At 38.4% G+C, this 24,835-nt stretch overlaps 2 long non-coding RNA genes across 4 annotated transcripts; one reads left to right on the top strand and one right to left on the bottom strand.

The window, feature by feature from the left end:
• Positions 1–1,653: 1,653 nt before the first annotated feature.
• On the top strand, positions 1,654–5,002 carry LOC121880527. Its single transcript, XR_006091573.1, has 3 exons — positions 1,654–1,834; positions 2,214–2,389; positions 4,923–5,002. It is a non-coding gene; the product is annotated as an uncharacterized LOC121880527 (long non-coding RNA).
• Positions 5,003–6,277: 1,275 nt separating this feature from the next.
• LOC121880526 lies at positions 6,278–24,166 on the bottom strand. Of its 3 annotated transcripts, none has more exons than XR_006091572.1 (4): positions 24,077–24,166; positions 23,865–23,918; positions 23,498–23,661; positions 6,278–13,613 (listed from the first exon to the last, which is right to left on the bottom strand). It is a non-coding gene; the product is annotated as an uncharacterized LOC121880526 (long non-coding RNA). The 3 variants fall into 3 exon arrangements; XR_006091571.1 differs by lacking the exon at positions 24,077–24,166 and having other exon boundaries at positions 6,278–12,504; positions 13,519–13,613; positions 23,865–23,954; XR_006091570.1 differs by lacking the exon at positions 24,077–24,166 and having other exon boundaries at positions 23,865–23,954.
• Positions 24,167–24,835: the final 669 nt, after the last annotated feature.

Raw genomic sequence — 24,835 nt, 5'->3', positions numbered from 1 at the left:
TCTCTGGTATATTTTAGTGGTTACAGGGACAGAAACTTGTTTATATTCTATAAGAGCATATATCTAATTCTAAAAATAGGTTTACATAAATTTTACAATTAAAATATATATGTTTAGCCATCTTAATAGGTTAAACCCTGCAAAATAATACTTGAGGATTGCTTGAATTTTTCTAAATTACTCATCTATTTCAACTTTTTAAACATGCAAACAATAAAACCATTAAATGCAGAAATAATGTAATAAGAAATCAAGTTGGATTTAGACACTGAGATTGTAGTTACTGCACTTTGCCTTCACACTATATATCTGTTTAAGGTCACAAAAAGGCAGAGTGCAGTATCTGCATTTTTGGGGTCATAGGTCAAATGATTTTTAGCCATGAAAATTAGTTCAAGAATACATGTTGAATCAGCACATTACCACTTTTCTACCTATAACACATTTAGCTGGATAGTCAAAAACTTTGAAGCCATTTTTCTCAGTGTCATTGTTAGCGTAGTTGCTGCGGTTTGTCTTTGTAGAATAGGGTACCATAGAAAGAGCAGCCAAAACTGAAGCAGCAGAAGCCAAAATATCCTAATGTTGTTCCTTAGTATGGAGCAAGCTCCAAAGGTACAGGTTCTAACATTCCTCATGCAACAGTTTGTCTATGTTAAACCCCTGCTGTTCTTCTATAAACTCACTAGACCTAATTTAAATTCAGTCCAGAGCAATGTCCTCTCAGTTTTTTCCACATGAATAGCAGCTTGTCCTCCTCCTTTTTTTCTTTTTTTTTCAGCTGAGTGTGAAATTTGTCTTATGTGTGAAAATGGATGAAGTCAAACCACATAAAGCCATCAGGAGAGCATGAAAAGACCGTAAATGCTCATCAAATGGGCTGTTATAATGTCAGCTACAGGTACTGGTCTTCTCTTTTGAGCCCTGTTTTCAGCCGATATTTGTTTACATTTAGGCAAACTGTCTCCATTAAAAGTATGCTGAATTATCTATTAGCAGCTCCTGTTTACAGTGTAGCCATGGATATACAGGCATCTATCATTGGATTACTTTGATACTGAAGAAAACTTAAAAATGTTAAGATGCAAGTTCTGAAGCCTCTTTTTTAGGTTTGTTGGCAATAGACATTGGAGATAATATTCTTCAGAAATGTAAGTCACACTGAATGATATCAATATGTGTTTCATGTTCATGTGTTCAGATCTGACTGAGTTATGACTCCAAGAAGGATTTTTTTCTCTACCTCACCTCACACAGTATCTTTGCCTCACCCTCAACTCTCCGGTGCCCCCTGGGAAGGTTTTTTGCTTTCTCTTTGGGTTCTGTTCTGCTGAATGTCCATGTCTGTTACAGACCAGATCCTTTACCCATGGTTAAAATGCCATTCCCCACCTCCTCCTGTCAATCCTATCTGAATGCGGCTTTAGACCCAGGCCTTCTTTTAATAATTTGTAGTTTCCATGACATCACTATTACATCATCAGGGTTATTATCTTCAGACTTAACAGAACTCCTCCCGAGCCACAGAAGACATAATACAACTGTTTTCACAGGCTGAGTACTTCAATGACTATCACAACTATAGACTGTATATAAATATGGACGTCATTACAGCTCCCCAAAAATGAAGCCAAAACATCTCGATCGCCCCCTGGTGGCTGGCAGCTGTGACCGCCACTCTCAAACCTCCATCAGGTGGCAGGACGGCTGAGGAGGCGTGGGCCGTCATCCCACAGTCCAACTCTACTGAGCAGACTCTGGCTCCAAATGACATCACACAAGCAAGATGGCCGCACCCGGAAAGGAGATGTCTTGGCTTCACTTTTGCTTAACGGTAGGAAGTGGAGACACATCGTCCATATTTATATACAGTCAATGGAATATGCTTTTCTCCGGACATTATATCCTCTTCATCTTTCTTTCTTTTCTTCACCTCTTGTCTGTTTGTTGCAAACTTCATCCTACTAACTATATTTCTTCAGTTAAAGCTGATTTTTACTGTTTTCCCTCCTGTGTATGGCATTATGTTTGTTTGAGCACTGAAAAATATAGGCTATGTTTTGAAAGCCCATGAATTAATTGTTGCCAAACAAAGAGCAATTAATTTTGAGAAAACCATAAAAATTCTGTGCTTTATAAAAGTATTTACTGTTATCCACAGAAGTGCACAATAACAACCTCTCTGACTCAGTTTTATTCATGCCCTCTCTCAGATTCCCTGCTCTGTGCACTGTCAAACCCCTGGAAACTTGCTCACAGTGTCTCTCCTGTTCTCTCAACATCTCTGCTGTGTCACAAGGGAAGCAGCTATAGGAAAGCACTCAGAGAATGGTAACTGGATGGTGTAGAGTTCTTTAACTTAGACAAAACTGGATTCAAACACATTTTGGTGAGTCATGTTTTTCTATTATTGAGTTGTATTATATAATGAACTATTTTGTCGTGTTGTTTTGAATATCCCTCCATTCTTTCTGAGTGACATAGCCTGTTGTGTGACGAGACTGACAAATCCTTGTGTTATAGTCCAAGGACATAACAGGTAGTGGAGCACCAGACAGTATTGTCTAAACAGAAACACAATTCAGTCAGAAAACTCATGTTTGAAATGTTTATTACAACAGCACACCAGGCTCTGACCTCCTCACTCCCCGCAGATGTGTATACATAGAGATGTTGGGGAGTGATGAGTGAATATCTTTCCTGCCTGACACTACTGTTGTGAGGATCTTCTATGTGTGGGCCTACATACCAGCCGCAGTGTGGCCATTCCTCATAAGCATCTCAGCCAAAAAGGGAATATACTGTCTAGAAAACCCATATTCAAACCAAATGTAACATGGAGTCTTACAACAAAGTTAAACAGAGTTAGCTTCAAATTTATAGTATTGTTCTATTGTGGCGACAGATTTATGTTCTCATCAAAAACAGACAACATATCACATGATTTATATGTGTTTCCTGTGTATTTTCTTAGTATACAGAAATATATAAAGTACCACAAAGCTTATAATGTGATACAGGTACAGATCAGTGCTGAAGACTAAAAGATTGAACAGTAAAAACATTCACGGATCTAAAAGCATAGGTTCACATCAAAAAGTATTAATGCATGTATCAAATACATGACTTACACACTCTTATCTATATGCACGACAAAGCTGAAATATTAATAGTTATTCTAGTTATTTCTAGTATTTAAAAAGTCTTAATTCTACTTACTTTAAGCTTATTACTCAATATACAGCTCAGCTTAAAAACAAAAAAAAAATGAAGAAATTCTCACAAGCAAGCAGCCAGACCTCCTGCACACTCATTCTTAAAAACTGGATAAATTCCAAATGAATCAGGCTTTTTCCATGTGAGTCCAGGCAGTTTACTGTAAGTCTTTAACAAGCAAATTACCTACAGCACATTATATGATCTCTTTGCTGCATACTTGCCAAGGAGATAAATTCACACAACAGCCACAGAGACATTTAACCATCAGAGAAGAAATTGGCAACCAAAGAGACAGAGAGAGAGAAGCTGTATCTGACTCATGTTATCTGATGTCTTCTTTCTTTCATGGAGATGAAGTATCCATGTCATAGCGTCCCACTGTATTTATGGCTGTTAATCATCTTGTTTGTTTATTAACAGAACTTTGTTGCTGCTTGTTGATCAGTCTGACATCATTAGCAACAATGACAAACAAGCTAACTCTCCCTGTTGTTTCATTTAAATTATATTAACTTTCTATTGTTCATGAGAGGAGTTCACTTCAGAGCAGCAGCATGTCAGTCCGACACACACCACCGTCATCCCACCATATGACCAGCCTGGACAGCTGAAATCCATTCTCACCATTAGCTTAACAGTCCTTAACAGTCCTTCAGGGCTTCTACGTTGGCTACCGGAAATAGCTATCGCCTGCTCAATTAAAAAAAAGGGGGGGAACGTAACCGCTAAATCTGAAAAAAAGAAATTTAGACTCTTTTGAAAAGGCCTAAATAAAACGTGATTTTTTGTGATGTGTTTAAAAGTAGTTTGCGATTTGCATGTTATAATTTATTTTCTAATATGCTTCTGTATGAATCTATTGCTTTACCGCATGCAGTGGTAGAGATTCAAAGATGAAATTTGGAAACTGTCATTGGACCAATGCAACGTCAATATTGTATTCTGGTTGTCGATTAGTTTGGGAGGATGTCCTCCCTTGCAGCATCATTTTACGTGTTTTGGCCAATCATAGATTAGCATGGGGAAAAAAAGTACATTAAATTGGAATGATAGAGCCCATCCTAAGGAGGACAGCAGGAGCCCGTACTCCGCTGCTTTCCTCTCACGGCTTCACACACACTGCCCTTTCCCAACTTGCCTGCCCTGCAGGTGTCGCTGTTTTTCAGCATTTAAATCAGAATTTCAATAATGGATTTTTTCCAAAGAAGAGACAAAAAATATTTTATAAATGATACTAAGATTTGGTAATGGTTTTGATAGAGGAACAACCTCCTCCACATATATTAATACTTTAATATCTTAAAATTGTAAGTGTAATAAAAACAAAAACAGGATTGTTACACCTATTTCCACTTTTATTCCAATACAAATACAAATAATTTTGCTGCCTCAACAAATACGGATACAAATACAAATACTGTGCTCTCTGCACATCCGTTATACATACAGACATAAAACACATAAAAACAGAAATAAATAGAAAATAGAAAAAATACACAAAGGCAAGTCATGAGACCTTTGGGAGGACATTGTCAAAAGTTTAGCAGCAGCATTTTGGACCACTTGTAAACGATCCAGGGATGTTTTGCTGAGGCAGGGAGCTGAGAGATCAATGATAGTGACAACTATGGGGCTTACTCTTAAGATGGAAAAGGGGGATTTTGACAATGGACCATTTATCCCTTTTTAACCTCTTTTGATAGGACCTCGTCTACTACTTCAGGCTTCTTAAGGTCAGACATGGGTCACTTCTGGGGGCCAGCATAGACCTGCTAGCAATCCTGGAACTAAGCTGGTGATAAGGTACTTAACAAAGCATCTATTGGGTGATTTGAAAGAGCTGGGACATTCACTGGAGTTGAGGGATACTTCATGTTTATTGCCCCGATTTTGCAGGATGAAGCCTCCTGGGATACACAGAGTTTAGGTATCTGCACACCAACTACACAAATGCATAAATTTACAATTAGGAAATGTACAAACATACTAATTGACATTAATGCCGATCCTGAGGAAAAAAGTACTGCTTTGGAGGGTGGCTTACAGAATTAAACACTGGAGAGAGGGAGGTTGTGTGGGAGAAGGAACCACAGATGGGGCAGGCTAGGGTGTTATGCCCACTAAAATGTCTGCTGATTAGGGGCAGGTCGACTACAGGCCAATCTAGTCTCTGATTGAATTTCTAGATATACATGGCAGCTTTGGCAGAGAAGGATTTATGGTATTCATAAAAGAGAGCCACTGCAGGAGAGAGCAAAGTCTGAGATTACAGCCAAATAGGTGTCAAGCCTCTCCCTGTGTTGCAGATAAACTTCACATATGGTGTCTCTAACGACACTGAGGGCAATGTTGAATTCTGTCAAAGTTAGAGTTTTTGACAATCTGGGATTGCTACCTTTCAGAACTACAGAAAAATCCCCACAATCCACAAATCTGTATTCAGCAGATTCGGAACAGCATAACAGAATCTTAACCAGATTTATGTCATGGCCTGTCAAAATGAGAGCAAAGTATTTTTTTAATATAAATAAATAAAATGTCTATATAATTTCCCTGAATCTTAAACTAGTAACATTTGCAGAACAGGTATTTCGCAAATAAACAATGTACCCTTAATTAAAACATATAGCTCTTAAGGCAAAGTATTTTTTGTTTGTTTGTTTTTGCAGAATAAGACAACAAAATACCTGTTTAAATTTGATTCCTGAGGGAAAATTTGGTACCCGCGGGAATCGGGAATTGCTGCTGCAACCGAGAACCCATGGTTTGAGCTGTGACTGCAGTTCCCCGGGTCGTGTGGGTTGTGATGTCAGCAGGAAGCAGGGCAGCTTGAGCCATCTCAAAGGTTGAAGAGGACGAGCCCCCGGTTGTTTAGATTATAGGCAGAGGAATTTGTGTTGTTTTTTAGGCAATGTATTCTGGCATTCCTCACAATTCAGAGCTGATTTCACTTCGAGAAGCAAGGAGAGGATGGATGCTTCAGGAGAGGTACCGGGTTCTGATCGCGTCAATCTTTTTGAGGCAATATGGCCCACAGGTCTGAAGCTGTGCATGATGTTTTGTGAACAAATGAGAAAGATTTGCACAATGTGTGAGATTGGAAAAGGTTGGCAGTTACACATCAGGTTTGCAGTTACATATCTATCAGTTTGTGGGAGAAAAAGTTCACACAGAACTCAATTGTATGTATGAATCTCAAGTTTACCACTACAAATCAAATCTACGAGTACAAATCAAACCTATGAGTACAAGTACTTTTTTCCCACATTTGATGCTTCCTCCTCTAATGGGAATGCTCAGATTAATATATCATTTGACTATCCAATCAGGAATATCATTTCACTATCCAATCACGGAGCCTTCTTTGCTGTGAGTCTGTGGCTGCAACCAAACTTTACCTTGTGGAAAATTACTCCTCTCTTACAAGCATGACCTAAAGTTACCTTCAGCTTCCATTAGTTCAGCTAGAGCTCATAGACCGCAACTAAGTCTGTTTTTTTCTGTATTTTTTCACATAGAACTGAACTGGGTTCTATGTTCTGACACAGAATACATCAAAAAAAGCTACAGTCACAACATGGAGTCAGATTGATGGATCACTGCTAAAAAAAATTACAGTGACAAGAAATTCTCAGATTTTTTTGTCTATAAATTACAATTGCTAATAATGCAAAAATGGTGAAAAGTTATTTAAAAAATTACAAGACCTTGTTAAATCGTATGATTTCATGCTCAGCCATTTCTGGTCTGGTCAAGTTTATTTTTATAGCACCTTTAAACAACAACGCAATTCGAAGTGCTTTACGTTAGACATAAGAGGGCATAAGAGAAATCACTGTTGACTGGCCATGTACCCTATAAGATCATGTATGATCATATATAAGCTCAGAATATTGTGACCCAGAGATTAACTAGACATCTGGGAATAGAACTCTGCAGTGTATGAGATGAAAAGTGACTTATTCTGTTGACACATTTCCACCACAGCAACAGATCTGTGTCCTGTCAGAACTCTGAACTCTGCAGTGACCCACAATACAGAAATACCAGCTAGGTCACATCAAGAGAAAATTGTCTTTCAGACATCAAGTATTTTGGTCAACAGGCTGACATCAATAATGTCTCTTACAAAGATCAGTAAACCTGATTTCAAATGTGGCTGTCACCCCAAGAAGAGGTTTTGAGGTGTCTTCAGAGTGACCAGCTTATTGCACCAGGTCCCTCTGACCAGAAGTGACTACAACACTGATGGTTAGCTGGCAAATATATTTCCAGCCTGCTAAAATGATTATAACTTACCTGACATCAGCCATCTTGATATGTATTACTATACGGACCATGTCTATTAATGTTGTAGAGTTGTTCTGAATGTTGGATTAGCAAAAAAGTGAACTCTATTGGCTGACATTTATGATTGATTGAGATCTTTAACATGAACTGTAACTCCATCACTGACATTTTCAATGTTCCTGTCAAAAACAAACATATTTCATTTAAACAGATGGGCATTTGCTACTCTCAGCTAATTTATTCTTACAGGGCAAATATTTGTATATGAATGGCTAAAGGAGTGTCAGTTTTTGTCACTTCTATTATTCTTTGCTCCTTGTCTCATTTCAATTTTGGGGATGATCATGCTTTCCATTTTGGAACTATATTTCCCATAGTGCTAAACAAGAAGTATAATGTTGTCATGGATTCAGTGAATTAACTGTGGACTACAACTGAATAAAAAAGGGTGGGAAAAAAAAGTACACACATTCAACCCTAGCTGGGTACAGGAGCAGGACAAAAATAACTTGAGCCCCATGTCTTTAGCTGTATTTAATTACAGTTTGGCAAATTGGCTCTATTAAATGTGTGCAGAATTAGCTATTAGCAGTTCTTGTTTGCATGGATGCACAGACAGCTATCACTGGATTACTTTGATATTTAATAAAACTTCAAAACATGATGATTAATGGCCTTGCGTGGCACCGTGGGGATGCGTGCCATAGGTTACTGACCCCTGCTCTAAATTAACTGGTGTCTGCTGTTGTATTACAGATATCAAAATGCATCACACTGGCTGGGAGCTGGGTTTGCCTGGTTATTAAATGTTATTGTGCTGTCTCATATGGTATCATATAAAAATCTGTCACGGAGGGTCTTGCTGAGTACACCATCCTACTCTGTGTTATGTATCCTCACAATTTACTGAGGCAGTGTTTGAGTCGATTGTTAAATGTAATATTGGTTGTTTATCAAGATGAGGGAGCAATTGTTATAGCTTTGTCTGTTAGCCCTGGAGGCAATGCAGTATGTATATGTGTGTGTGTGTGAGACAGAGAGAGAGAGAGAGACAGACAGAGAGACAGAGAGAGAGAGAGAGATTTCCTAGGCTACATATTGTAGCCCTACATCCATGTGCACAAAAGGACATCTGTAACATGCTTTATGAGACTTCTCTTCAGAATAGGTTATAGTTTGGTGTTATAGTTTGGTTTATTTAGTCCACACCAAAGAATACAATTATGAAGTATTGCCTTTCATTTTTCAGCTGGTTCATGCTTTGTTTTGTTTTTTTCTACAAATGAACCAAGGGCTAAAAGCGTGCAGTCATACAGACTGACAAGTGACTTATTCACTAGACAGTTTTGTGATGTCATCCTGCATCATCGGTGCTACTGTACATGGACCCACATGGGGAAAATCTAATTGTCCCTGAAGAAACAGCAACTCATTCAGCATTTTACTTGATTGTATGTTTTATTTGTCCTCTTTCATGTCACAAAGAAATCACAAATAAGCAAGAAATGATCATAATTATACAAATGCAATGCAAATGGTACTCATTTGTCATAAGTAATGTCTAATAGAAAGAGACAATACAAAGACTAAGCGTCTTTTACTGAACCTTAAAAAGAAGAGCAGGATCAAAGCTGTCAGCAGGCTTCTTATTTTAGATTCTATAGGCTATATCAACATTTATTTGGTGGGTCAGTCAAACTACAAAGTGAAGCTGTTGGCTATTATCTGGTAAATGTGCATCTCAAAGCAGTGTCAGTCTGGATGCTCAGTTTCTACAGCTGTCTACAGGATCGATTTAGATGATATCTGATATTTTCAGCTTTTGACTGTCAGACGTGACTAACAGCAGTTTGCCATCATTACCACGCATGGAAAACTACATAACAGTCATCACTAAATATAGTGTCACTTTTCAATTTAATTAACTATAATGAAAAAGTCATTTTATTATCAGTAAGTATGTGATGCAGAGTAAATGTATGGGGTTTTCTTGATACAGATAAACTTTGAAGTTGACATCAAGTAAATTACTGATAAAATGTTTGTCAGTGGCAAAGTTAACTTCTGATGAAAGGAAAGTTACCCTTTCATCTTATTTTCCATCTATATGATTTTATCATTTCTTTAAAATGCTCACCTCTTTAGTGTAATAAAAAAAAAGCTTTATGTCTGATATAATATGTTTAATATCAATCCTTAGATCATTTAATTATTTTGTAGCACTCAGTGGGTGTACAGTTTTCACAGTATTGTTTTATGGTCTGCTTGGACGTAGCTGTGACCTGCTTCTAAGGTACCTTATGGTCCCTTTTGACTCCCTCCCAGACAATCCTGACTCAAACACTGCTATGCTGTTACTATTAATAAATGTGGTTTAATATTGGTCAACAGTTCAAATTTGCATGTCAGACACACCAAAGTTGAACAGACATGTGTGTGCATTTACTTTTCTAATGCAAGATCCACTGAACATGGCAATTGTGTTGAAATAAATGAATACTGCTCTGAAATGCTGTTCTGCTCCATCACAGACAAATCTGCCCCAACATCCGCTTTCAGATTTCAATCAGAATGATAATGGACCTCTGACAATGTGATGTCAGTGTCACCTTTAGAACACATGAGAAGCCTGCCAAAGTCCACATTGACAGGTTCTCCTCCCCACCTGCTCGTATAAGCCACTACAAAGTGGTGATCAGTCTAAATCAAACTCTTGATGAAATATTCATCCTCTGGTCCACTGAAGGGGCCACAGTAGAGAATGACCCAAGGCTATGAGCCACCATTGATCAAACCCTCGGGGAATAACCTGCCGCTCATGGTTACTGTGTAAACCTGAGGAAGTTGTCTGCAAAATAAGATAGGTCACCCTCATCAACCCCCATAGTGGGATTAGGGAAAATGGTAAAAAGGGCTCCCATGTGCTGAGGCTGTGTGCCTCTACTGAAGCAGAGCAGGTCGCCGTCAAAACTGAAAAAAAGTTTTTTTACTTCTGAATCCTGAGTAATGACACACAGCCCACAGACTCAATGAACCTGAGGGGGTCATCTGAAAGACAAGATACGAGATTTATCTTTGGTGTGCATAAATGTGGGAACAAAAAGAACCCTATTGGGTAGGCTTTAGCAGGGAGTGCACCAAATCATGTAGTTGAAGCTGTAGATTATCATAGACAATTCTGTCATTTCAGGTCTCCGGGCACTAAAGAAGAGCAGATGCAGAGGTGAGATGTGAGGAACTTTCTTTGTGTCAGCCTGTGGGAAACGGTGGAATGTCCTGATTGGCATGCAAGTGCATACTGTATGTAAAGGCCCTGGGGCTTCTAGCTTGTATGAAATGTGACAGAATTTTGGGGTCAGGTTGTCTACTGTGGAACTGTGATATCTGATATAAAAGGGTATGAGACCTCCATATGACATGCAAATGGGCTGTCAGGCACTGTCAAAACTTCAGCGCAAGACTTTCTGATGTATAATCAGAGTGAATCGGAGAGGACATGTCACTGATGCTGTACCTCAGTTTGATCAGAGAAGCAGCTTTTAACTGAGATCTACTATTAATGTGAGAGATAATGTGACATCATCATTATGACCTACTCTATAATGCCTTCAGATTAGTATAGCCTCTTTTGAGTTTAGCCATAATGAAGATAAGCAAACCAGGAGACTCGCTTCTCTCTATTATTCTCTATTTTGTCTGACAACAGATCAGCATGGAAACAGCAGCTTTGTAACTGGTTAACTCAGGTTATACAACACGTAGTTCTGACCATGCAATCTGATTGGTCAACTAGACATTTAGAACGTGCTCAAATCAGCATGACAGCACACCTAGCCGTGCTCAAATGAAAAAAGCCTCATCACTAAAAATATTACTCCGCCTATAGACCATGGCGTCACGCCAACAACAACAGTCACTTCTGGGGAGTCCACTAGTGGTTGATTTGAGTTGTGGGGATATGTGAACTTGGCAAACTTGTTTTTTCTTCTGTTGTCATTTTTAGCCGTAACTGTAACAACTGAAGATATACAGTTAAACACAGTGGACGTTTCTACTGGCTTTATTTTATGTACCGTCTTGCTTTGCTAGCGTCTTTGGTTTGTTTTGTTTTGTGTGGGGATTAGTGGTGAAAAACTGAAGCGGAGTTTTGAATCGTCTTTCTTTTATGTTTGAGAAACTGGATTGAACTGAGCTGATTAGGAGTTGTGGGGAAAACAAAACGTACCATTTACCAAGTGGATTGAACTTTGAGACAGTGGAACGAGTTACACATGCACACATCCTCATACACACTGAAAAACCCGAACCCTTCTCCACTCTTTATCGTTACCCGGCACCCCCATACACAACAAGACTTAACCATTTTCCCTTTAGTTAGAGTATATCTCAGCTCCCACTCCAGCATTCTCCATCAGCTGTGCCAGTGAGTCAGTGACACGGCACTACTAGCTTAAAAAATGTTGGACGTAGTAGCTAAATCTGTCCATGGAAAAATGATTTTTTCAGTGGTTATCTTAGTTACAGTGAGATTGAGCTAGCAAAGCAGTTTTGTGTTTATATGTGAGGTATTTATTCAGTTTGGGAAATGCAGCAATCTCCAGAAAGCATTAGCTGAAGTTGGCTGGCTGACTCAACAGGGACTAGAAATCGTCTCTGTTGCTAGGTCGTTACTAAGCGTCAGCCTACTTGCTGGAGTAGTAAACTAGGTTTCATTACATAGGAGTCTACTGACGTGAGTGATTGTTTTCCAGGTATTAGTCATACCCCATGTATTTCCATGGAAACGGAGATGACACAAGCAAGAAGTTTTTTATTTTTAGAGTGAACTGCCTCACAATGTGAACACATTTTGTTTATATCTTTTATTTTGCTGGTAAATGTTGCATAATCACAATATTACATATTGCATAATGAAGCTGCCAGTCCCCTCTCCACAAATTGTGACAGTTGAGGTTTTTTCTGTATGTCCACTTACTTTCAACACAGGGCAAATATCTGTATATAAATGAATAGAGGGGTGTCAGTTTTTGTCACTTCTACTATTATTCTTTGTTCCTTTTCTTACTTTGATTTTGGGGATAATCATGCTTTCCATTTTGGAATTTACATTTCCCATATTGCTTTGGGGGGATCCATGGAAGTGAATTAGCTCTGGACTACAACTTGAGTAAAAAAGGGTGGAAAAAAATATGCATATCCAACACTAGTCGGGTACAGGAGCAGGACAAAAAGAACTTGGGCCCCATTTCTTTAGCCTACATTTGATTAGAGTTTGGCAAATTGGCTCGATTAAATGTGTGTAGAATAAGCTATTAGCAGTTACTGTTTGCAGTGTACCCATGGATGTACAGACAACTATCATTGGATTAACTTTGATATTTATACTTGGATGAAAATTTAAAAACATGGTTATTCTCAGGCAAGTTCTGCATCTCTTTTCCTGTGATTTCCAAGCAGATCTATGGATGTTTATTAGCGATGCACATCAGAGATGATGATATGTTGAGAAGTGTAAGTCACAATCTATAAATCTATAAATATATGTATCATGTCGGTGCGTTCAGATTTGAGTTATGACTCAAAGGTTAAGTCTGAGTTTCGATGCAAATTGGTCAGCTGATCTGATGAGACTGTGGAAAGAGCAATCCTTGAATGTTAATGTTATTACATCATTGCAATACTGTACATCAGGCAAAGTACCCATGGTTACAGGAATAACTAATGCACTCTGATGTTACTCGTACTTTTTTAAGACTGGTGAGGGAAGCTCCAATGTTAAAAGGTACTGGTTCAGTCAGACACTGATGATTCAATATGCTCAGTGCAGCATTAATTCAGTGGATTCAGTGTTAAAGAAGTGTTTGTTTCTGTCAGAAATATTGTAGCATTTGGAGGTGAGAACTATTGCTTCACTTGTCCATCTGATTAAAACACCAATATAAAACTTTTCACCTTGAGGCATACAGTGTAACACTGCTTCTGCCTCCTCCCCGTTAGTCAAGTTCTCACCTCCACACTTGTCACTCATGTTGATAAGCTGTCATCTAGCCTGAGGCTGGTGTAAGCAGCATCTGTAAGCCTCCACAGGCAAAACTGCAGCCAGTCTGAAATAAAAAAGCACAACTAGTGCTAGAATGTTGAGCTCCATCGCTCTTCTTACTCTTTCTGTTTAACAATAGCATCATCTTCAAGGTCACACACACACACACAGAGAGAAAAAGATAAAGTATAGACCAAGGTAGGATGTTTTGCAATAGAACAATAAACTTATCAATATTTGATTCATTATATCAATTCCTATATGTTGTTGAAGATGACAGTAAAGTACATGGATGGATTCTTATCTGGTCACCCTACTTGTGCCGCTGTCAGGCATATCGTAGCAATGCTGTCACTCATGACCAATGAGAAGAGCATTCTTTGCTTGGGTAGTGGAACATAACATGACAGATAGGCTGAGGGATAACGGAGCAGGACGGTTTCCATCTATCTCATACAAATTGTTCTGTCTTAATAGTCTTACCTGTAATATTTATCTCTCATAGACTTGCACTGAATTGATTCTCAAAAATACTGAACAAAGCGAATTTCATAACAGTTCAATACAGAACATTCTTTTTAGTTTCAAATTACGGGACAATTACTTATGTTACGGGAGGGTTGGTAACTCTAACGCCATCTTTTCCGTTTGGCACCAGGACCGTCTACATAAGGAGTGCAATGTGTTGCCTTTCACACTCTGGAAACACACCCCACTACCTCAGACCCAAGCTAATGCTAGCTTACTGGGAGCCGAGCGATGCACACTTGGGTTAATGTTAGCTACTTTAGCTAAATTGTGCTAACAGGGCAGATATCGTGATCAAGTAACATTAAACTTACCGAAACATTACAACAATACTCTGACTCAACTGTTAATCACAGCTGTCAATCAACACCTAGAAGTACTAGAAGTCTTCAAATCCTATTAATGGAGCAATAATTTCCAAAATGACCACCAGCACACTTAGAGGGCCTGAATTTAAAGATTGAGACCATGATGACTTGTTGGAAAATTGACTTTTTAAATGGGAGTCAGCTGAAGCATCTAGTGGCCATCGGTGGCATTTCACTTTAGGGTACCTCTGCATGGCTTGGTTTGACTCAACTGTTTCTGTTTTTTGTTACTGCTTGTATAACATAACCTGATACACTAGATGGTTTGTTACACAGAACAATCTGAGAAATCACTCTTGGAAACTGTTTGGAAAAGGGCCAGCACTTTCAAAAAAAATAAAATTCTTAGCAGGTGATTGGATGAACCATATGTCTATCACCAGCCATCACAGGTTACCTTCTCACTGTCATCACACCTAAACCATGCCTGTAGCTACTAGTAGTTCCTCATAGGACACTGTAACAGGTGCACAACTTGAAGCCTGACAAGAATTCTTGTGTGATCTTGCAAATCCAGTTGCCTCGCAAGGTAATGTATGACATTAAATGTACAAAGAACAGGATTTAGAATGGCATTTCTGCCTTATATACTGTATATATCTATCTCTAATATCTGGGTACATGTCATGTACCATGCAAAGCATTTGGTGTGACAGAAAACATGAAATAACGGCTAAAAATCATTCTTTATTGGAAGTACAAACTCCACGACGGTATGGGTGTCTGTTAGATATGAATCATGAACACAACAACAGATCCACATAATTACAGTTGCTATGGCAAAATATAAGCATACCACAGCCACGAGTCTGAGCCAGAGGAGCTCTTGACAACCATAACTGAAAATATCACAGAGAAGCTTCAACACATTTAACCCAACATGAAAACAATTGGAAAGTTGGTCTGTGTTGAACATGTTACATGTCTGGCCTAAGCTATGGCTGTAACAGTAAGATATCACAAACACAGTATTACTGCCAGTTCACTATTACTTAATAAAAATCTCAACTGTTACGGTAATTCCAACAATGAAGCCATAATGCTCCATTCATCCTCTGGGGACCATGAATGTCTGCACAGAATTCATGCAATAGTTGTTGAAAATTTTCAGTCTGGTCTGAAGTTGTGTATCAACTTGAAAAACTCCATATCCAATTCCAAAATCTCATTAAATATGTTAGAATGTTTTTTGTTTCTGTTTTTTTTAGCTCATATAGTAGTAGACTTGGTTCAGATTTGTGATATTTTATCATATCATTAGGGTAAAGAAGGTAAAATATGGTGCAGCAGTTACACTTTCGCCCAGTATGGAGCTGTCAGGGTATTTGTGTGTACAGTATGTGTATGTGTTGTGGTGGTAGGGTATTTCACCTTGTCTAAACTGTAATCAGAATCCTCTAATCCTGTTACATGCACTCTGCAGCTGCAGCATGCGCCGTGTTCCCTCACCTTCTACATCCTGACAGTGTGGCATGGGGCTGAAAATTGAGCTGTATGTAATGCAAATGTCCAACCCCCCACCCCTTCCCTCCATCTTGAGATATGATTAGGAATTTGCATAAGCAACACATGCAGAGGCTGGCAAGGAGAACCTTGAGGGAGGGAGGATTTAGTTTTAAGTTTGATTTGACAGTTGAGGTGATATTATTGGATTTTACTGTGAGTTGAAACAGAAGTGAAGTATAATTCAGACAAAGTTTTGAGAAATACTGTAGTGCCCTAATTATGTTCTTTGAAGTGCTTTGCTGAGAATGCTACTTTGGATTATTGGCAGCAAAGATTCACTCAAAGATTTGTACATGTTTTACAACTAAATAATACTCATGAAAACCCAAATATAATAAGTTAAATGGAAATCAAAAATGCTTGTAACTGAAATTGTAAGGAAAATTGGAGGATCTTTAATGTCAGGTAATTCTTATCTCGAGAAAATTCACTTACAACAAATGTTCATATTTCTAGTTCTTGACCTGATATGTTAACTCTGTCACCTACAAATTACCAATTTATATATTTGCCTATGCAAAAATAATTTGCATGGCTACAACATTATAGGTAATAATGTAGAACCCACATTGGTTGATAGTTATTGTAAAAGTTTTATGCAGTAAAAACGTCCAATTCCTCAAATTAGAAACCAATTAAAATAAGTCTGGGACTTTTAGGTCTAGCAGTCTAGCACCCTGAGACAGTTGCGCAGCTGGTAATCAAACCTTGATTTTGTCCTTCTAATGAGCTTTTTCAACATTAAACCAAGACCACACCCTTCCCTGAACCTTAAAGGACCAGTGTGTAGGATTTAGTGCTATCTAGTGGTGAGGCTGCAGATTGTAACCAACTGAATACCCCTGCCCCTCCCCATCCAAGTGCGTAGGAGAACCTACAGTGGCTGCAAAAACGTGAAAGGCCCTTTCTAGAACCAGTGTTTGGTTTGTCCATTCTGGTCTACTGTAGAAATATGACAGTGCAACATGGTAGGTTCCATGGAAGGGGACGGGCTCATTCTAAGGTAATGAAATCAACAGTTCTTATTTTCAGGTGATTATACACTGATTAAAACATACTTATGACAACAGAACAATTTTTAATGGTTTTGTTGTTAATTAAAAAAAGAAAAAGTAGTCAGGGCAGCATTACATTTTCCATGAAACGTGTTATCCCATGCAAAGTACAGACGGCTGACAAATTAAAGGAAAAACTGGTACAGGTCTGAATGTTTGACCCCTACTGTGAGGGGATGTGGTGGCTTTGTTATGCTGTGGGGGGCATTCTGCTGGCATGGTTTGGAGCCACTTGTCTCCTGAAAAACAGGACACACTCTTGGAAGTCTTCCAACAAGTTCTCCAGACTAAATGATAAAATATGTTGTTCCCAATAACCTTAAAAAATGACTCAGATTAAGTTTTTATGATCTTGCTCCCTTATTGGCAGGGTGACATCATTTGTCAGGGTGTCCCAGTACCATTAAACATCACTGTTACAATTATGATTCATATGAACAGAACCACTTGGTGAGGGTTAGGGAAAGATCATGGCTTGGGTTACAAGCAACTACTTTGTTAAGGATAGGAAACCTTTGTCATCAAGTTTAAAAGAAACATGTTTTTCTTGGGAGGGCAGTTCTGAGTCTTCCAAGAACTTCATGACAGTACGAAACTGTAACAAAGAATTTGTTTATATACCTCTTACACATCACATTCAAAATGTTGAACCAGAAATAGAAAGAGTGATTTTCACTGTTTAGTGTCAGTAATAGCTCTACAAACTCCTGTGCAGATATAATGGTCCCTACATTGAGTTCCATCCCACAGTCATCGCAGTGGCCTCAGTCACCGAAGATAACCTCCTGACTTAGCAGCAGGAGTGGGCTCCGAATAAAGATCATATCTTTTAATTAAACTTTCACTTAGTCGAAAGAGAGAGAGAGAGCGGAAAGAAAACACCTAAGGTCTTCATTCTGCACCCGTCCTTGGTATTTTATATCTTCAGGAATTTTATGGTTGGCCAAACCTGTAGAATTTACATTGCGCTGGCAGATTTAGAGCTGCTGGAGTGTTTCATAGTGTCTCATAACATTACCAATGATTTTCTGAGAAGCCCTAGAGCAAATTAAACTACTTTTACAAGACTTTTTTTCCTTTATCACATTTGACAACTTGTCAGATCGGACGAGTCAAACTCCAGCCATAGGTTTTATATCTCAATCTCTCCTGAAATGTTATTTCTGGGTAAATGCAATGCTTTTGTTTCTAGAGTTTATACTGCAACATACAGGAGTCCTAACTCTTTGGAGTTGTCCTACCTGTGTCTCTGCTATTTGTTTAGGTTTGTTTTGATGATTCAGAAGTTAATACCCACAGTGTACATGATGTTGAAACTTTAAAGTGCTGTTAATCTCTGCAAACCCCCTTCGTCCTTTGAAGCTCTTCAGTGTAATACTGTCTGACAGCCAAAAAGACATGCTTTGACAATAATGAAGTGTAAGTACAGCAGAGTGTTTCCTCTGGACTGCTCTGCTCCTCGTTCTCTACTTCCAGCAACTCCATTAATCATAACAAATTAGACAAGTACTTTCTTGCCTTATTATTTATTTGATCACAGTATACAGCAGTGTTCACCTTTATAAAAAGTATTGGCTAATAAACAACCTTGAAATGGAACATAATATTACACATAGTATTTTTTTTTAAATGTTACCCAAATTTGCTATGTTCAATAAAAGGAGACAATGCATGTAGCACTTAATGTGTGTATGTACAGTTTCTAAATTGTTACTGTAGGTAACTGCAATTGTTTGAATTCATGTTAAAACCATATATCTACAGTCACACAGTTCTTTGATTTGTCTGCTTTGCTTTCACATCACAAATGGACCCCACCAGAGTTTGCTTGAAAGCAGATTGAGACCCAGTTTTTAAGGTGGTCTCAGTGTGGTTGTTTAGTCTGCACCAGATTTCTTTTGTCAGCTTTCAGTTGTACCAGAAATAGTTTAAACTGAACCAAACAGGTTTGAACAATCCGTATCAATTTTGGCCTACACACGTGGGCAGATGACAAAATTTACATCACGTGGACCCTCAAGGTCATGCGTGTGCCTATAGTATAATTTTAGCTTTAGAGAGAGCAAGGACCCTGGACAAGAGACTGAATGAACACGAGAACAAAACCACTCACAGCATCCAATGAAAGAGATCAAAGGTCATTGACCAGAAGTTAGTTCTGGTGTTCACAGACAACGTTAAATGTCTGTGAACACCAGAACAAAACCACTTACAGCATCCACTGAGAAGAGCTCAGAGGTCATTAGCCAGAAGTCAGTGGATGACCTGAGAAAGATCACGGAGGACATTAACATCTGACACCATAGACCATCTTTGAACAGAGACAAGGGTTAACATCTCCCCACCATAAACCACTATTTATTATTGCCTGAGCCAGTACTATTTGCTGGTTAAGGCCATGCTGCAGTTGAAAGCTCTGAAAAAGATAGTAAGTGGACCTTGAGACAAGATAATTTTGTCAACTTACTGATCCCAGCGTCACTTATGAGCTTCCATGTTCAAATTGTAAAAATACATACAGTATATATATATATATATATATATATATATATATGTGTGTGTGTGTGTGTGTACATATATATACATATATATGAAACTTGAAGTATAAAGTTTGTTCTTGGTCGTTATATTGCATTAACAATAGCATGCTAATGTGTTAATTGGCACTAAACACAAAGTACAGCTGAATAAATGGAATGACATTGGTGAACCAACGTATTGGACAAATTTAAATTTTGACATGATGATGGCACTAGATGAAACCTTAAGGGCTCGTCAAAATTATTACCTAGGGAAACAAGAATTGGATGAATGAATCCATCCAATAGTTGGTGAGCATTTTTACTTAAACCCACAAATTTTTACTTAAACCTATTGCTGGCTCTAGAAAAGTGAGGGGAACACCAAAGTCATTAGGGTTTCATCCTCTGGAAACCAGAAGTTGCTGTATCAAATTGTGTGCCAATCCATTTAGTTGATGTCAAGATATTCACTGGATAAATGGAAACTTTGATGTGTTGATGGCTCTAGACGAAAAGATGAAGTCAGAAGTAATTAGAATTCATCCTCTGGGGCACCATGAATATTTGTACCAAATTTCTTTGTAATTCATCTTATAGTTGACACTCTTAATTCAAGTGGTGCACCAACAGACTGACTTCACTGCCATCCCTAGAGCCATGCCGCTTGTGTGGATAAAAATCAAGTGTAGGCTAATTAATCAGTACACATATTTTCCCATACGTTAGCACAAAATTTACAACATGCTCTGTTGGTCTATTGATGCTATAGGTTACAGCTACACAGCTGCAAACCTCTTTCACTTACACATAATTGTATTGCCGCTACTGCAGAAAGGACGCCTCTGTTTTACAGTTGCTGCACTCGCTGCCGATCAACTTCGAAAATCACTACCTCCTCCTGGCTGAGGATAAACTCTGCTGACAAGCATGACCACAATTAAGAGGCATTTGTGTCCCAGCAGATAGTGCCAAATGAGCAGATATTGAAAACAGTTGGAAACGCTGCACTGCTGTATTTTCAGTCTCAGTCTTTTTCCAACTGTACTCACTCATTGGTATTCCTGACTTGTTCACTGCTTGTGTCTTGTGGGAGGTCTGAAATTAGATTGCACCGTCTTCCAGAGCTTTCCAGCTTTCTGCAAAGTTACTGAGTAGCCATTCCACACAGCATACTGTAAGCCACTAGAAATCAGGGGTGTTGTGGAAAATTCAGTTTTGGACTGACAGGTCTGAAAATGCCATTTAAAAAGTCTTTTGTTAGCCTTCAGTGATGTGGGATAGCCAGCAGCTGCTGAGCTGCTCAGCATCTCACCGTCTCTTAGAAAGAACCAATGTTAACGTCTTCCTCTCCCCTGATATTTACAAGAGAAGTAAATAGCTCAATTGTGGCTCTCAGGCTTTTTAAGTACGTGGTCCACGTTAGATTTTGACTATTATGGAGCACAAAACAGCAAAACAATCTGGTAAAAACTCCATTGCCAAAACAGAGAGTGGAGAGTGGATAATTCTTTCTTGTCCACAAATGGTGTTTCACAGACCTGCTGGATTCATCTGTTCTTGTTAAAATGCCATTCAGTGCTGGAGGAAAGTTGATAAGTATGTTCAAATATTTTATTTAAAAAAAAAAAGAAAAAGGCAGGTGCAGTTTAAGACTGAATATGGTGCTTTGAAAATCACATATTGCATTTAAGCCAAACGAAATGCTTCTGGGATTTGGTAGACTCTGAAGAATATGCTTATCGAGTAAACTCCCATTTTGAAAAACCTATTTGTATGCAAGAAGCACCGAGTGTGTATAAAGTGGAAAGAGGCAGCAGAGACTGAGAGAGAGAGAAAAGAGAAGGCAGAGAGGAAAAGTTTAAGATAGGGGTAGAATTGTTTATTAGTTATATGAATCTCCATTAGTTGTTACTTTGGCTACTACTTGACTACTCTTCATGTGGTGCATATTAAAACAGTTATCTGTCTCATATACATATACATATATTTTGTATGATAATCCCCATAACAAGCAATGTTGCTAGTGTTCTTGGTCCAGGACCATTCCTCCTGTCCATACTGGCTGTGAGGTCACCTCTTCCAAATGTGATTACACCATACGAAATGGGGTACAATATCCACAGTGCTTGTTCTTTGCAAATGAGGCGATAGCTGTCTTAATTAGACAAATCAAGTGAGTATCTTCCAAATTTACACTATTTATGGACCGAGCCCAAAAGGCAGATGACTACTGTAAAACAGTAGTCCTCGCCTAAGGGCGAGGACCCTATTGTTTTTCGTGCATTTGTTTGTTTCTGTCTTTATTATTATGCCACTTAAACCCTAAATTTAACCCCTTAAACATGCTCAAAAACTCACCAAATTTGGCACGCACATCAGGTCTGGTAAATTTGATAAAATGTAAAAATTAACCTCTAAAGTGCCAAAATGTGCTCTTTAGCGTCACCTATGTAACTAAAATGGCCGCCACAGCCTGTAGGAATGTTATGGAGAGATCAAACCAAAACTCAATTATTTGTCTCATCAAGACCTACAAATCATACGCTGACACCCTTGACCTAAATCCACCAGGAAGTCCGCAATCTAAACTTCAAAATAAGACTTTGACCCAATTTTGGACCCTGAACAAACGCCAAAGTTGTTAAAAACTTTGTAATAACTTGAACGGTTTGGATTTTATAAGCCTTGAAAGTTGTAGTGCCACATCACCCTTACAATGTAAACCAAGGGGGAGGCAATTTATGGGCATGAACTGTGTGTCAAACAGATGCCTCTGACGTCTAAAATATAAGTCTGACCATTTTCAAACCTGTATCAATGGATTTGCAACAAAATTTCCTACTACAATATGATTTTTAATGTAAGATTTCGCCAAAGTAAGGGGATTTATGAGGATATTTCACAAAAAGTGTACTCTAAAACCCTGCCCTCCAACTGCTCCTGGTGATGTCACTCCCTCGGTGCTGTGAAACATTCCGCAATACACACTCATTATAAAATCACAGGAGGAGCAAGAAAAGACTTTAAAACTCACACTCTAATATCTCAAAAACAATAAAAGATAGAAAACACATGTAAATTGGTTTCTTGTGACTCATTTAAAGTTCAAATGAAGTTTGTATCTAAAGCTATGTGGAGGCAGTAAATGATCAAAAAGGTGTGGGTTCGCTCACACTCTGGCCCATCGAGATCACTGATCTGATCTCGATGGGCCAGAGTGCGAGGTCCTGACCAACGCTGCTTGCAGCTTTAATTTGATATTAAACCAGTCTGTTGTGGGGAGATTGCGGTAGCCTGTTTTACATTTACATTGAAACTACCCACTGTACCTACAAATTACACATATTTATTTAGTTTAAAATACAAAATGTGCAATACATTTCACTCACTACTGTATCTGAACATACATTATCTAAACATACTGTATATCTGAACAGTACACTGTAGAGCCACTAAACCGGAGTCAAATTCCTTGTATGTGTAAACATAAAGATGATTCTGATTCTGATTTGCATCCCTAATATAAAAGAGAATATAAAAAAGAACCATGCAGAAACACACACCTTACTGTTATTTTTTTGCACCATGAACTAAACGGCTTGCCGTTTTCTCCCGTTTCGGACAACCAAGTCCATCTTCATTTATTTTTAACAGTGTTGTCAATCTCCAATACATTGGAGCCCTCCTTCATTAAAAGAGTCCATGCTAGCTAAGCAGCTGTAAACAATCCAAGAACAGCGAATGAATAGGAAGTTACTTCTCTCTCTCTCAACACCCCACCCTGCCCCCCCTTTTTTTATTCTCCTCAGATCTACACTGATCTCATAAATGGCCTCTACAGACTCCAAATGACGGACATTCATTCGTCCTCCAAATCAATTCTAAGATAGCAAAGAAACAAAAAATCACTTCCACACTCTAAAATAGGCATGTAAGTTGACAAGATGTTGTGATATGTTTTCCACTTACACGCTGTTCAGAGGGTTGTTTGCCGGTTCTTCATCCACTAGCACAGTCTCTCAAAAGGTCCATGGATTTGATGAACTGCCATTAGAAAATCTTTCCTCTTGAGATAACATTTCAGTGTCACCAATGAATCCTGTGTGCGCAGCAGGACTATACACATAATCCAGCTATAGAATGGAATGTCATGAGACAAATTATGGGCATTTCATGTGATCTGATATTATAATTTTTTACACCGTTGTGTGTACATATTGGTAATGTTGACATTGGCACTGACTCATCTTCAAAATTAGAAATTGAAAACAAACTAACAGGTCACATTCTTTTCCATTTGCTGATGCTGGATGGTGCAAAAAACCTGCTCACTTACTTGGTGTCGATGTAGTTGGACCCTGTCTTTGCTGTGGTTGGCTTCTCCTGATAGCTGGGAAAAAATACAATCATATTTAGAATGCTGATGACATTAGCGAGCAAGCAAGCTAAGGTTAGCAAGCTAGCTGTAACTTAGCTACTTGGATATGTTGGTTGCTTTGTAACGTTAGCTGATAAAGTCATTTGCAAACAGCAAGCTAGCCAATTTACCAGCCAGATCACCCCCCGGGAGTCTTGATGAATTAGTTAACGTTATCCACTCAAGACAGAACTTTACGTTAGCTAGATAGCAATTTGTCCACGTTAGCAAGCAAACTAATGTTAGCTAACATTAGCCAGCTAAACCCACAATGTCACAATGTATTTCACATTCTTTGCAGTAACATTAGCTTACCTGTCCAATAGGAAGAAGGCCAGTTGATTATTATCAAATAATTAACTTAAAAACCACTCTTTTATTACACTTTTCAGCAGACTTTGATCATATCTGCTTTATGAAATAATTTGTAATTTTGAAGTTTTTTTTCCGTTTTTATCCCGTTCTAGACACACATTTGATCACGTTTTCTCAATCTGTGTCATCTATTGATTATTATAGCTCATTATCAGCTGTTACAAGTACTGTAGTTTATTCCTACAGTGATAAGACACAGAAGGAAAGTGATAAAAGTAAATTATAAGAACCAAAAATGAGATTCAAACAACCAATTTATGCAAATGAGATTAAAGAATCTGATGTCCTGGTCTGTCATTATCCCGAACATTGTGAAATAAAATATGCTAATAATAATAATAATAATAATAATAATAATAATTCAGTGTTAGATCTCGAAACTTGAATATAAGTTCACCACCAGTGGCAGATTTTTCTGAGTGACTTGTAATGTGGGTGAAAGGTCAGAAACATGTCTTTTAAATCTGTTGGAACAATGGCATGGAAAAATGCTAACACCAACATACTGTATTGGC

Source organism: Thunnus maccoyii, chromosome 16, assembly GCF_910596095.1.
Source record: "Thunnus maccoyii chromosome 16, fThuMac1.1, whole genome shotgun sequence".
NCBI classification, from domain to species: Eukaryota; Metazoa; Chordata; class Actinopteri; order Scombriformes; family Scombridae; genus Thunnus; species Thunnus maccoyii.
This window is presented reverse-complemented; position numbering and strand designations above follow the sequence as displayed.